Here is a 13,498-nt window from a genome sequence, read left to right on the forward strand (position 1 = left end):
AGGGCGAATATGGCGTTTCACCACTGCATGTCTTGTTTTACGGTATGCCATATTCCTAGACGTTTCTGCTGCAGCGCGTGCGGCTTAGCACTGACGCCCGATTCTTCGTGGGATATTATTTTCTTATACGCACAAGAACACATTAATCCAACACGGCAGGGAGTGTAGTTCTTAGGGCGAATATGGCGTTTCACCACTGCATGTCTTGTTTTACAGTATGCCATACTGCTAGACGTTTATGCTGCCACGCGTGCGGCTTAACGCTGACGCCCGACTCTTCGTGGGATATTATTTTCTTATGCGCACAAGAACACATTATTCCAACAGGGAAGGGGGTGTAGTTCTTAGGGCGAATATGGCGCTTCACCACTGCATGTCTTGTTTTACGGTATGCCATATTCCTAGACGTTTCTGCTGCCGTGCGTGCGGCTTAGCTGTGACTCCCGATTCTTCGTGGGATATTATTTTCTTATATGCACAAGAACACATTAATCCAAAAGGCCAGGGTGGGGATAGTCCTTAGGGCGAATATGGCGTTCCACCTCTGCATGTCATGTTTTACGGTATGCAATAGTGCTAGACGTTTCCGCTGCCGCGCGTGCTGCTTAACTCTGACGCCCGATTCTTCGTGGGAGGTGATTTTCTTATACGCACAAGAACACATTAATCCAACAGGGCAGGGGGTGTAGTTCTTAGGGCGAATATGCCTTTTCACCACTGCATGTCTTGTTTCATGGTATGCCATAGTGCTAGACGTTTCTGCTGCCACGCGTGCGGCTTAGCTCTGACGCCCGATTCTTCGTGGGATGTGATTTTCTTATACGCACAAGAACACAATAATCTAACAGGTCAGGGGGTGTAGTTCCTAGGGCGAATATGGCGTTCCACCTCTGCATGTCTTGTTTTATGGTATGTCATAGTGCTAGACGTTTCTCCTGCCACGCGTGCGGCTTAGCTCTGACGCCCGATTCTTCGTGGGATATGATTTTCTTATACGCACAAGAATACAATAATCTAACAGGTCAGGTGGTGTAGTTCCTAGGGCGAATATGGCGTTCCACCTCTGCATGTCTTGTTTTACAGTATGCCATAGTGCTAGACGTTTCCGCTGCCGCGCGTGCTGCTTTACTCTGACGCCCAATTCTACGTGGGATATTGTTTTCTTATACGCACAAGAACACATTAATCCAACAGTTCAGGGGGTGTAGTTCTTAGGGCGAATATGCCTTTTCACCACTGCATGTCTTGTTTCATGGTATGCCATAGTGCTAGACGTTTCTGCTGCCACGCGTGCGGCTTAGCTCTGACGCCCGATTCCTCGTGGGATGTGATTTTCTTATACGCACAAGAACACAATAATGTAACAGGTCAGGGGGTGTAGTTCCTAGGGCGAATATGGCGTTCCACCTCTGCATGTCTTGTTTTATGGTATGCCATAGTGCTAGACGTTTCTGCTGCCACGCGTGCGGCTAAGCTCTGACGCCCGATTCTTCGTGGGATGTCATTTTCTTATACGCACAAGAATAGAATAATCTAACAGGTCAGGGGGTGTAGTTCCTAGGGCGAATATGGCGTTCCACCTCTGCATGTCTTGTTTTACGGTATGCCATAGTGCTAGACGTTTCCGCTGCTGCATGTGCTGCTTAACTCTGACGCCTGATTCTTCGTGGGATGTGATTTTCTTATACGCACAAGAACACATTGACCCAACAGGGCAGGGGGTGTAGTTCTTAGGGCGAATATGCCTTTTCACCACTGCATGTCTTGTTTCATGGTATGCCGTAGTGCTAGACGTTTCTGCTGCCACGCGTGCGGCTTAGCTCTGACGCCCGATTCTTCGTGGGATGTGATTTTCTTATACGCACAAGAACACAATAATCTAACAGGTCAGGGGGTGTAGTTCCTAGGGCGAATATGGCGTTCCACCTCTGCATGTCTTGTTTTATGGTATGCCATAGTGCTAGACGTTTCTGCTGCCACGCGTGCGGCTTAGCTCTGACGCCCGATTCTTCGTGGGATGCGATTTTCTTATACGCACAAGAATACAATAATCTAACAGGGCAGGGGGTGTAGTTCTTAGGGCGAATATGGTGTTTCACCACTGCATGTCTTGTTTTACGGTATGCTATATTCCTAGACGTTTCTGCTGCAGCGTGTGCGGCTTAGCTCTGACGCCCGATTCTTCGTGGGATATTATTTTCTTATACAGAGAAGAACACATTAATCCAACACGGCAGGGAGTGTAGTTCTTAGGGCGAATATGGCGTTTCACCATTGCATATCTTGTTTCACGGTATGCCATAGTGCTAGACGTTTCTACTGCCGCGCGTGCGGCTTAGTCCTGACGCCCGATTCTTCGTGGGATATTATTTTCTTATGCGCACAAGAACACATTATTCCAACAGGGCAGGGGGTGTAGTTCTTAGGGCGAATATGGCGCTTCACCACTGCATGTCTTTTTTAACGGTATGCCATAGTGCGAGACGTTTCTGCTGCCGCGCGTGCGACATAGCTCTGACGCCCGGTTCTTCGTGGGATATTATTTTCTTATACGCACAAGAACACATTAATCCAACAGGGCAGGGGGTGTAGTTCTTAGGGCGAACATGACGTTTCACCACCGCATGTCTTGTTTCACGGTATGCCATAGTGCTAGACGTTTCTACTGCCGCGCGTGCGGCTTAGCTCTGACGCCCGATTTTTCGTGGGATGTTATTTTCTTATACGCACAAGAACACGTTAATCCAACAGGGCAGGGGGTATAGTTCTTAGGGCGAATATGGCGTTTCACCACTGCATGTCTTGATTAACAGTATGCCATATTCCTAGACGTTTCTGCTGCCGTGCGTGCGGCTTAGCTGTGACGCCCGATTCTTCGTGGGATATTATTTTCTTATACGCACAAGAACACATTAATCCAAAAGGCCAGGGTGGGGATAGTCCTTAGGGCGAGTATGGCGTTTCACCACCGCATGTCTTGTTTCACGGTATGCCATAGTGCTAGACGTTTCTGCTGCCACGCGTGCGGCTTAGCTCTGACTCCCGATTCTTCGTGGGATGTGATTTTCGTATACGCACAAGAACATATTAATCCAACACGGCAGGGAGTGTAGTTCTTAGGGCGAATATGGCGTTTCACCACTGCATGTCTTGTTTTACGGTATGCCAGACTGCTAGACGTTTCTGCTGCCGCACGTGCGGCTTAGCACTGACGCCCGATTCTTCATGGGATATAATTTTCTTATACGCACAAGAATACAATAATCTAACAGGTCAGGGGGTGTAGTTCCTACGGCGAATATGGCGTTCCACCTCTGCATGTCTTGTTTCACGGTATGCCATAGTGCTAGACATTTCTGCTGCCGCGCGTGCGGCTTAACTCTGACGCCCGATTCTTCATGGGATGTGATTTTCTTATACGCACAAGAACACAATATTTCCAACAGGTCAGGGGGTGTAATTCCTAGGGCGAATATGGCGTTTCACCACTGCATGTCTTGTTTTATGGTATGCCATAGTGCTAGACGTTTCTGCTGCAACGCGTGCGGCTTAGCTCTGACTCCCGATTCTTCGTGGGATGTGATTTTCTTATACGCACAAGAATACAATAATCTAACAGGTCAGGGGGTGTAGTTCCTAGGGCGAATATGGCGTTCCACCTCTGCATGTCATGTTTTACGGTATGCAATAGTGCTAGACGTTTCCGCTGCCGCGCGTGCTGCTTAACTCTGACGCCCGATTCTTCGTGGGAGGTGATTTTCTTATACGCACACGAACACATTAATCCAACAGGGCAGGGGGTGTAGTTCTTAGGGCGAATATGCCTTTTCACCACTGCATGTCTTGTTTCATGGTATGCCATAGTGCTAGACGTTTCTGCTGCCACGCGTGCGGCTTAGCTCTGACGCCCGATTCTTCGTGGGATGTGATTTTCTTATACGCACAAGAACACAATAATCTAACAGGTCAGGGGGTGTAGTTCCTAGGGCGAATATGGCGTTCCACCTCTGCATGTCTTGTTTTATGGTATGCCATAGTGCTAGACGTTTCTGCTGCCACGCGTGCGGCTTAGCTCTGACGCCCGATTCTTCGTGGGATATGATTTTCTTATACGCACAAGAATACAATAATCTAACACGTCAGGGGGTGTAGTTCCTAGGGCGAATATGGCGTTCCACCTCTGCATGTCTTGTTTTACAGTATGCCATAGTGCTAGACGTTTCCGCTGCCGCGCGTGCTGCTTTACTCTGACGCCCAATTCTACGTGGGATATTGTTTTCTTATACGCACAAGAACACATTAATCCAACAGGGCAGGGGGTGTAGTTCTTAGGGCGAATATGCCTTTTCACCACTGCATGTCTTGTTTCATGGAATGCCATAGTGCTAGACGTTTCTGCTGCCACGCGTGCGGCTTAGCTCTGACGCCCGATTCTTCGTGGGATGTGATTTTCTTATACGCACAAGAACACATTGACCCAACAGGGCAGGGGGTGTAGTTCTTAGGGCGAATATGCCCTTTCACCACTGCATGTCTTGTTTTATGGTATGCCATAGTGCTAGACGTTTCTGCTGCCACGCGTGCGGCTTAGCTCTGACGCCCGATTCTTCGTGGGATGTGATTTTCTTATACGCACAAGAATATAATAATCTAACAGGTCAGGGGGTGTAGTTCCTAGGGCGAATATGGCGTTCCACCTCTGCATGTCTTGTTTTACAGTATGCCATAGTGCTAGACGTTTCCGCTGCCGCGCGTGCTGCTTAACTCTGACGCCCAATTCTTCGTGGGATATTGTTTTCTTATACGCACAAGAATACATTAATCCAACAGGGCAGTGGGTGTAGGTATTAGGGCGAATATGGCTTTTCACGACAGCATGACTTGTTTAACGGTACGCCATAGTGCTAGACGTTTCTGCTTCCGCGCGTGCGGCTCAGCTCTGACGCCTGATTCTTCGTGGTATGTAATTTTCTTATGCGCACAAGAACACAATAATCCAACAGGTCAGGGGGGTAGTTCTTAGGGCGAATATGGCGTTTCACCACTGCATGTCTTGTTTTACGGTATGCCATAGTCCTAGACGTTTCTGCTGCCGCGCGTGCGGCTTAACTCTGACGCCCGATTCTTCGTGGGATGTGATTTTCTTATACGCGCAAGAACACAATATTTCCAACAGGTCAGGGGGTGTAGTTCCTAGGGCGAATATGGCGTTCCACCTCTGCATGTCTTGTTTTACAGTATGCCATAGTGCTAGACGTTTCCGCTGCCGCGCGTGCTGCTTAACTCTGACGCCCAATTCTTCGTGGGATATTGTTTTCTTATACGCACAAGAAAACATTATTCCAACAGGGCAGTGGGTGTAGGTATTAGGGCGAATATGGCTTTTCACGACTGCATGACTTGTTTCACGGTATGCCATAGTGCTAGACGTTTCTGCTCCCGCGCGGGCGGCTTAGCTCTGACGCCCGATTCTTCGTGGGATGTGATTTTCTAATACGCACAAGAACACAATAATCCAAGAGGGCAGGGGGGTAGTTCTTAGGGCGAATATGGCGTTTCACCACTGCATGTCTTGTTTTACAATATGCCATAGTCTTAGACGTTTCTGCTGCCGCGCGTGCGGCTTAGCTCTGACGCCCGATTCTTCGAGGGATATTATTTTCTTATACGTACAAGAACACATTATTCCAACAGGGCAGGGGGGGTAGTTCTTAGGACGAATATGGCGTTTCAGCACTGCATGTCTTTTCACGGTATGCCATTGTCCTAGACGTTTCAGCTGCCACGCATGCGGCTTAGCTCTGACGCCCGATTCTTCGTGGGATGTGATTTTCTTATACGCACAAGAACACATTAATCCAACAGGGCAGTGGGTGTAGGTATTAGGGCGAATATGGCGTTTCACCACTCCATGTCTTGTTTTACGGTATGCCATAGTCCTAGACGTTTCTGCTGCGGCGGGTGCGGCTTAGCTCTGACGCCCAATTCTTCGTGGGATGCGATTTTCATATACGCACAAGAACACATTAATCCAACAGGGCAGGGGGTGTTGTTCTTAGGGCGAATATGGCGTTTCACCACTGCATGTCTTGTTTGACGGTATGCCATAGTGCGAGACGTTTCCGCTGCCACGCGTGCGGCTTAACTCTGACGCCCGATTCTTCGTTGGATGTGATTTTCATATACGCACAAGAACACATTAATCCAACAGGGCAGGGAGTGTACTTCTTAGTGCGAATATGGCGTTTCACCACTGCATGTCTTGTTTAACGGTATGCCATAGTGCTAGACGTTTCTGCTGCCACGCGTGCGACTTAGCTCTGACGCGCGATTCTTCGTGGGATGTGATTTTCTTATACGCACAAGAACACAATATTTCCAACAGGTCAGGGGGTGGAGTTCCTAGGGCGAATATGGCGTTTCTCCACTGCATGTTTTGTTTTACGGTATGCCATAGTCCTAGACGTTTCTGCTGCCGCGCGTGCGGCTTTGCTCTGACGCCCGATTCTTCGTGGGATATTATTTTCTTATACGCACAAGAACACATTAATCCAACAGGCCAGGGGGTGCTGTTCTTAGGGCGAATATGGCGTTTCACCACTGCATGTCTTGTTTGACGGTATGCCATAATGCGAGACGTTTCTGTTGCCGCGCGTGCGGCATAGCTCTGACGCCCGATTCTTCGTGGGATGTTATTTTCTTATACGCACAAGAACACATTAATCCAACAGGGCAGGGGGTGAAGTTCTTAGGGCGAATATGCCGTTTCACCACTGAATGTCTTGTTTCACGGTATGCCATAGGGCTAGATGTTTCTGCTGCCCCGCGTGCGGCTTAGGTCTGACGCCCGATTCTTCGTGGGATATTATGTTCTTATACGCACAAGAACACATTATTCCAACAGGCCAGGGGGTTTAGTTCTTAGGGCGAATATGGAGTTTCACCACTGCATGTCTTGTTTTACGTTATGCCATAGTGCTAGACGTTTCTGCTGCCACGCGTGCGGCTTAGCTCTGACGCCCAATTCTTCGTGGAATGTGATTTTCTTATACGCACAAGAATACAATAATCTAACAGGTCAGGGGGTGGAGTTCCTAGGGCGAATATGGCGTTTCACCACTGCATGTTTTGTTTTACGGTATGCCATAGTGCGAGACGTTTCTGCTGGCGCGCGTGTGGCTTAGCTCTGACGCCCGATTCTTCGTGGGATGTGATTTTCTTATACGCACAAGAACACAATATTTCCAACAGGTCAGGGGGTGTAATTCCTAGGGCGAATATGGCGTTTCACCACTGCATGTTTTGTTTTTACGGTATGCCATATTCCTAGACGTTTCTGCTGCCGCGCGTGCGGCTTAGCGCTGACGCCCGATTCTTCGTGGGATATTATTTTCTTATACGCACAAGAACACATTAATCCAACAGGCCAGGAGGGGGATAGTCCTTAGTGCGAATATGGCGTTTCACCACTGCATGTCATGTTTTACGTTATGCCATAGTGCTAGACTTTTCTGCTGCTGCGCGTGCGACATAGCTCTGACGCCCGGTTCTTCGTGGGATATTATTTTCTTATACGCACAAGAACACATTAATCCAACAGGGCAGGGGGTGTAGTTCTTAGGGCGAACATGACGTTTCACCACCGCATGTCTTGTTTCACGGTATGCCATAGTGCTAGACGTTTCTACTGCCGCGCGTGCGGCTTAGCTCTGACGCCCGATTCTTCGTGGGATGTTATTTTCTTATCCGCACAAGAACACGCTAATCCAACAGGGCAGGGAGTGTAGTTCTTAGTTCGAATATGGCGTTTCACCACTGCATCTCTTGTTTACGGTATGCCATAGTGCGAGACGTTTCTACTGCCACGCGTGCGGCTTAGCTCTGACGCCCGATCCTTCGTGGGATATTATTTTCTTATACGCACAAGAACACATTAATCCAACAGGCCAGGGGGGGGGGGGGGCGGGTAGTCCTTAGGGCGAAAATTGCGTTTCACCACTGCATGTCTTTTAACGGTATGCCATAGTGCGAGACGTTTCTGCTGCCGCGCGTGCGACATAGCTCTGACGCCCGGTTCTTCGTGGGATATTATTTTCTTATACGCACAAGAACACATTAATCCAACAGGGCAGGGGGTGTAGTTCTTAGGGCGAACATGACGTTTCACCACCGCATCTCTTGTTTCACGGTATGCCATAGTGCTAGACGTTTCTACTGCCGCGCGTGCGGCTTAGCTCTGACGCCCGATTCTTCGTGGGATGTGATTTTCTAATACGCACAAGAACACAATAATCCAAGAGGGCAGGGGGGTAGTTCTTAGGGCGAATATGGCGTTTCACCACTGCATGTCTTGTTTTACAATATGCCATAGTCTTAGACGTTTCTGCTGCCGCGCGTGCGGCTTAGCTCTGACGCCCGATTCTTCGAGGGATATTATTTTCTTATACGTACAAGAACACATTATTCCAACAGGGCAGGGGGGGTAGTTCTTAGGACGAATATGGCGTTTCAGCACTGCATGTCTTTTCACGGTATGCCATTGTCCTAGACGTTTCAGCTGCCACGCATGCGGCTTAGCTCTGACGCCCGATTCTTCGTGGGATGTGATTTTCTTATACGCACAAGAACACATTAATCCAACAGGGCAGTGGGTGTAGGTATTAGGGCGAATATGGCGTTTCACCACTCCATGTCTTGTTTTACGGTATGCCATAGTCCTAGACGTTTCTGCTGCGGCGGGTGCGGCTTAGCTCTGACGCCCAATTCTTCGTGGGATGCGATTTTCATATACGCACAAGAACACATTAATCCAACAGGGCAGGGGGTGTTGTTCTTAGGGCGAATATGGCGTTTCACCACTGCATGTCTTGTTTGACGGTATGCCATAGTGCGAGACGTTTCCGCTGCCACGCGTGCGGCTTAACTCTGACGCCCGATTCTTCGTTGGATGTGATTTTCATATACGCACAAGAACACATTAATCCAACAGGGCAGGGAGTGTACTTCTTAGTGCGAATATGGCGTTTCACCACTGCATGTCTTGTTTAACGGTATGCCATAGTGCTAGACGTTTCTGCTGCCACGCGTGCGACTTAGCTCTGACGCGCGATTCTTCGTGGGATGTGATTTTCTTATACGCACAAGAACACAATATTTCCAACAGGTCAGGGGGTGGAGTTCCTAGGGCGAATATGGCGTTTCTCCACTGCATGTTTTGTTTTACGGTATGCCATAGTCCTAGACGTTTCTGCTGCCGCGCGTGCGGCTTTGCTCTGACGCCCGATTCTTCGTGGGATATTATTTTCATATACGCACAAGAACACATTAATCCAACAGGCCAGGGGGTGTTGTTCTTAGGGCGAATATGGCGTTTCACCACTGCATGTTTTGTTTTACGGTATGCCATAGTCCTAGACGTTTCTGTTGCCGCGCGTGCGGCATAGCTCTGACGCCCGATTCTTCGTGGGATGTTATTTTCTTATACGCACAAGAACACATTAATCCAACAGGGCAGGGGGTGAAGTTCTTAGGGCGAATATGCCGTTTCACCACTGAATGTCTTGTTTCACGGTATGCCATAGGGCTAGATGTTTCTGCTGCCCCGCGTGCGGCTTAGGTCTGACGCCCGATTCTTCGTGGGATATTATGTTCTTATACGCACAAGAACACATTATTCCAACAGGCCAGGGGGTTTAGTTCTTAGGGCGAATATGGAGTTTCACCACTGCATGTCTTGTTTTACGTTATGCCATAGTGCTAGACGTTTCTGCTGCCACGCGTGCGGCTTAGCTCTGACGCCCAATTCTTCGTGGAATGTGATTTTCTTATACGCACAAGAATACAATAATCTAACAGGTCAGGGGGTGGAGTTCCTAGGGCGAATATGGCGTTTCACCACTGCATGTTTTGTTTTACGGTATGCCATAGTGCGAGACGTTTCTGCTGGCGCGCGTGTGGCTTAGCTCTGACGCCCGATTCTTCGTGGGATGTGATTTTCTTATACGCACAAGAACACAATATTTCCAACAGGTCAGGGGGTGTAATTCCTAGGGCGAATATGGCGTTTCACCACTGCATGTTTTGTTTTTACGGTATGCCATATTCCTAGACGTTTCTGCTGCCGCGCGTGCGGCTTAGCGCTGACGCCCGATTCTTCGTGGGATATTATTTTCTTATACGCACAAGAACACATTAATCCAACAGGCCAGGAGGGGGATAGTCCTTAGTGCGAATATGGCGTTTCACCACTGCATGTCATGTTTTACGTTATGCCATAGTGCTAGACTTTTCTGCTGCTGCGCGTGCGACATAGCTCTGACGCCCGGTTCTTCGTGGGATATTATTTTCTTATACGCACAAGAACACATTAATCCAACAGGGCAGGGGGTGTAGTTCTTAGGGCGAACATGACGTTTCACCACCGCATGTCTTGTTTCACGGTATGCCATAGTGCTAGACGTTTCTACTGCCGCGCGTGCGGCTTAGCTCTGACGCCCGATTCTTCGTGGGATGTTATTTTCTTATCCGCACAAGAACACGCTAATCCAACAGGGCAGGGAGTGTAGTTCTTAGTTCGAATATGGCATTTCACCACTGCATGTCTTGTTTACGGTATGCCATAGTGCGAGACGTTTCTACTGCCACGCGTGCGGCTTAGCTCTGACGCCCGATCCTTCGTGGGATATTATTTTCTTATACGCACAAGAACACATTAATCCAACAGGCCAGGGGGGGGGGGGGGGGGGGCGGGTAGTCCTTAGCGCGAAAATTGCGTTTCACCACTGCATGTCTTTTAACGGTATGCCATAGTGCGAGACGTTTCTGCTGCCGCGCGTGCGACATAGCTCTGACGCCCGGTTCTTCGTGGGATATTATTTTCTTATACGCACAAGAACACATTAATCCAACAGGGCAGGGGGTGTAGTTCTTAGGGCGAACATGACGTTTCACCACCGCATCTCTTGTTTCACGGTATGCCATAGTGCTAGACGTTTCTACTGCCGCGCGTGCGGCTTAGCTCTGACGCCCGATTCTTCGTGGGATGTTATTTTCTTATCCGCACAAGAACACGTTAATCCAACAGGGCAGGGGGTGAAGTTCTTAGGGCGAATATGGCGTTTCACCACTGCATGTGTTGTTTTACAGTAGGCCATAGTGCTTGACGTTTCTGCTGCCGCGCGTGTGGCTTAGCTCTGATGCCCGATTCTTTGTGGGATAATATTTTCTTAAACGCACAAGAACACATTATTCCAACAGGGCAGGGGTTGTAGTTCTTAGGGCGAATATGGCGTTTCACCACTGCATGTGTTGTTTTACAGTAGGCCATAGTGCTAGACGTTTCTTCTGCCGCGCGTGTGGCTTAGCTCTGACGCCCGATTCAACATGGGATGTGATTTTCTTATACGCACAAGAACACATTAATTCAACAGGGTAGGGGGTGTAGTTCTTAGGGCGAATATGGCGTTTAACCACTCCATGTCTTGTTTTACGTTATGCCATAGTGCTAGATGTTTCTGCTGCCGCGCGTGTGGCTTAGCTCTGACGTCCGATTCTTCGGGGATATTATTTTCTTATACGCACAAGAACACATTATTCCAACAGGGCAGGGGGTCTAGTTCTTAGGGCTAATATGGCGTCTCACCACTGCATGTCTTCTTTTACGGTATGCCATAGTGCTAGACGTTACTGCTGCCATGCGTGCGGCTTAGCTCTGACGCCCGATTCTTCGCGGCTTGTGATTTTCTTATACGCACAAGAACACAATAATCCAAAAGCCCAGGGGGGGGGGGGGGCAGTTCTTAGGGCGAATATGGCGTTTCACCACTGCATGTCTTGTTTGACGGTATGCCATAATGCGAGACGTTTCTACTGCCGCGCGTGCGGCTTAGCTCTGACGCCCGATTCTTCGTGGGATGTTATTTTCTTACACGCACAAGAACACAATAATCCAACAGGGCAGGGGGTGTAGTTCTTAGGGCGAATATGCCGTTTGACCACTGCGTGTCTTGTTTCACGGTACGCCATTGGGCTAGACGTTTCTGCTGCCGCGCGTGCGGCTTAGCTCTGACGCCCGATTCTTCTTGGGGTATTATTTTCTTATACGAACAAGAACACATTAATCCAACAGGGCAGGGGGTGTACTTCTTAGGGCGAATATGCCTTTTCACCACTGCATGTCTTGTTTTATGATATGTCATAGTGCTAGACGTTTCTGCTGCCACGCGTGCGGCTTAGCTCTGGCGCCCGATTCTTCGTGGGATGTGATTTTCTTATACGCACAAAGATACAATAATCTAACAGGTCAGGGGGTGTAGTTAGTAGGGCGAATATGGCGTTCCACCTCTGCATGTCTTGTTTCATGGTGTGCCATAGTCCTAGACGTTTCTGCTGCCGCGCGTGCGGCTTTGCTCTGACGCCCGATTCTTCGTGGGATATTATTTTCTTATACGCACAAGAACACATTAATCCAACAGGCCAGGGGGTGTTGTTCTTAGGGCGAATATGGCGTTTCACCACTGCATGTCTTGTTTGACGGTATGCCATAATGCGAGACGTTTCTGTTGCCGCGCGTGCGGCATAGCTCTGACGCCCGATTCTTCGTGGGATGTTATTTTCTTATACGCACAAGAACACATTAATCCAACAGGGCAGGGGGTGAAGTTCTTAGGGCGAATATGCCGTTTCACCACTGAATGTCTTGTTTCACGGTATGCCATAGGGCTAGATGTTTCTGCTGCCCCGCGTGCGGCTTAGGTCTGACGCCCGATTCTTCGTGGGATATTATGTTCTTATACGCACAAGAACACATTATTCCAACAGGCCAGGGGGTTTAGTTCTTAGGGCGAATATGGAGTTTCACCACTGCATGTCTTGTTTTACGTTATGCCATAGTGCTAGACGTTTCTGCTGCCACGCGTGCGGCTTAGCTCTGACGCCCAATTCTTCGTGGAATGTGATTTTCTTATACGCACAAGAATACAATAATCTAACAGGTCAGGGGGTGGAGTTCCTAGGGCGAATATGGCGTTTCACCACTGCATGTTTTGTTTTACGGTATGCCATAGTGCGAGACGTTTCTGCTGGCGCGCGTGTGGCTTAGCTCTGACGCCCGATTCTTCGTGGGATGTGATTTTCTTATACGCACAAGAACACAATATTTCCAACAGGTCAGGGGGTGTAATTCCTAGGGCGAATATGGCGTTTCACCACTGCATGTTTTGTTTTTACGGTATGCCATATTCCTAGACGTTTCTGCTGCCGCGCGTGCGGCTTAGCGCTGACGCCCGATTCTTCGTGGGATATTATTTTCTTATACGCACAAGAACACATTAATCCAACAGGCCAGGAGGGGGATAGTCCTTAGTGCGAATATGGCGTTTCACCACTGCATGTCATGTTTTACGTTATGCCATAGTGCTAGACTTTTCTGCTGCTGCGCGTGCGACATAGCTCTGACGCCCGGTTCTTCGTGGGATATTATTTTCTTATACGCACAAGA

This window comes from Dermacentor andersoni, unplaced genomic scaffold (genome assembly GCF_023375885.2).
Source record: "Dermacentor andersoni unplaced genomic scaffold, qqDerAnde1_hic_scaffold ctg00000039.1, whole genome shotgun sequence".
In the NCBI taxonomy this organism is placed as follows: Eukaryota; Metazoa; Arthropoda; class Arachnida; order Ixodida; family Ixodidae; genus Dermacentor; species Dermacentor andersoni.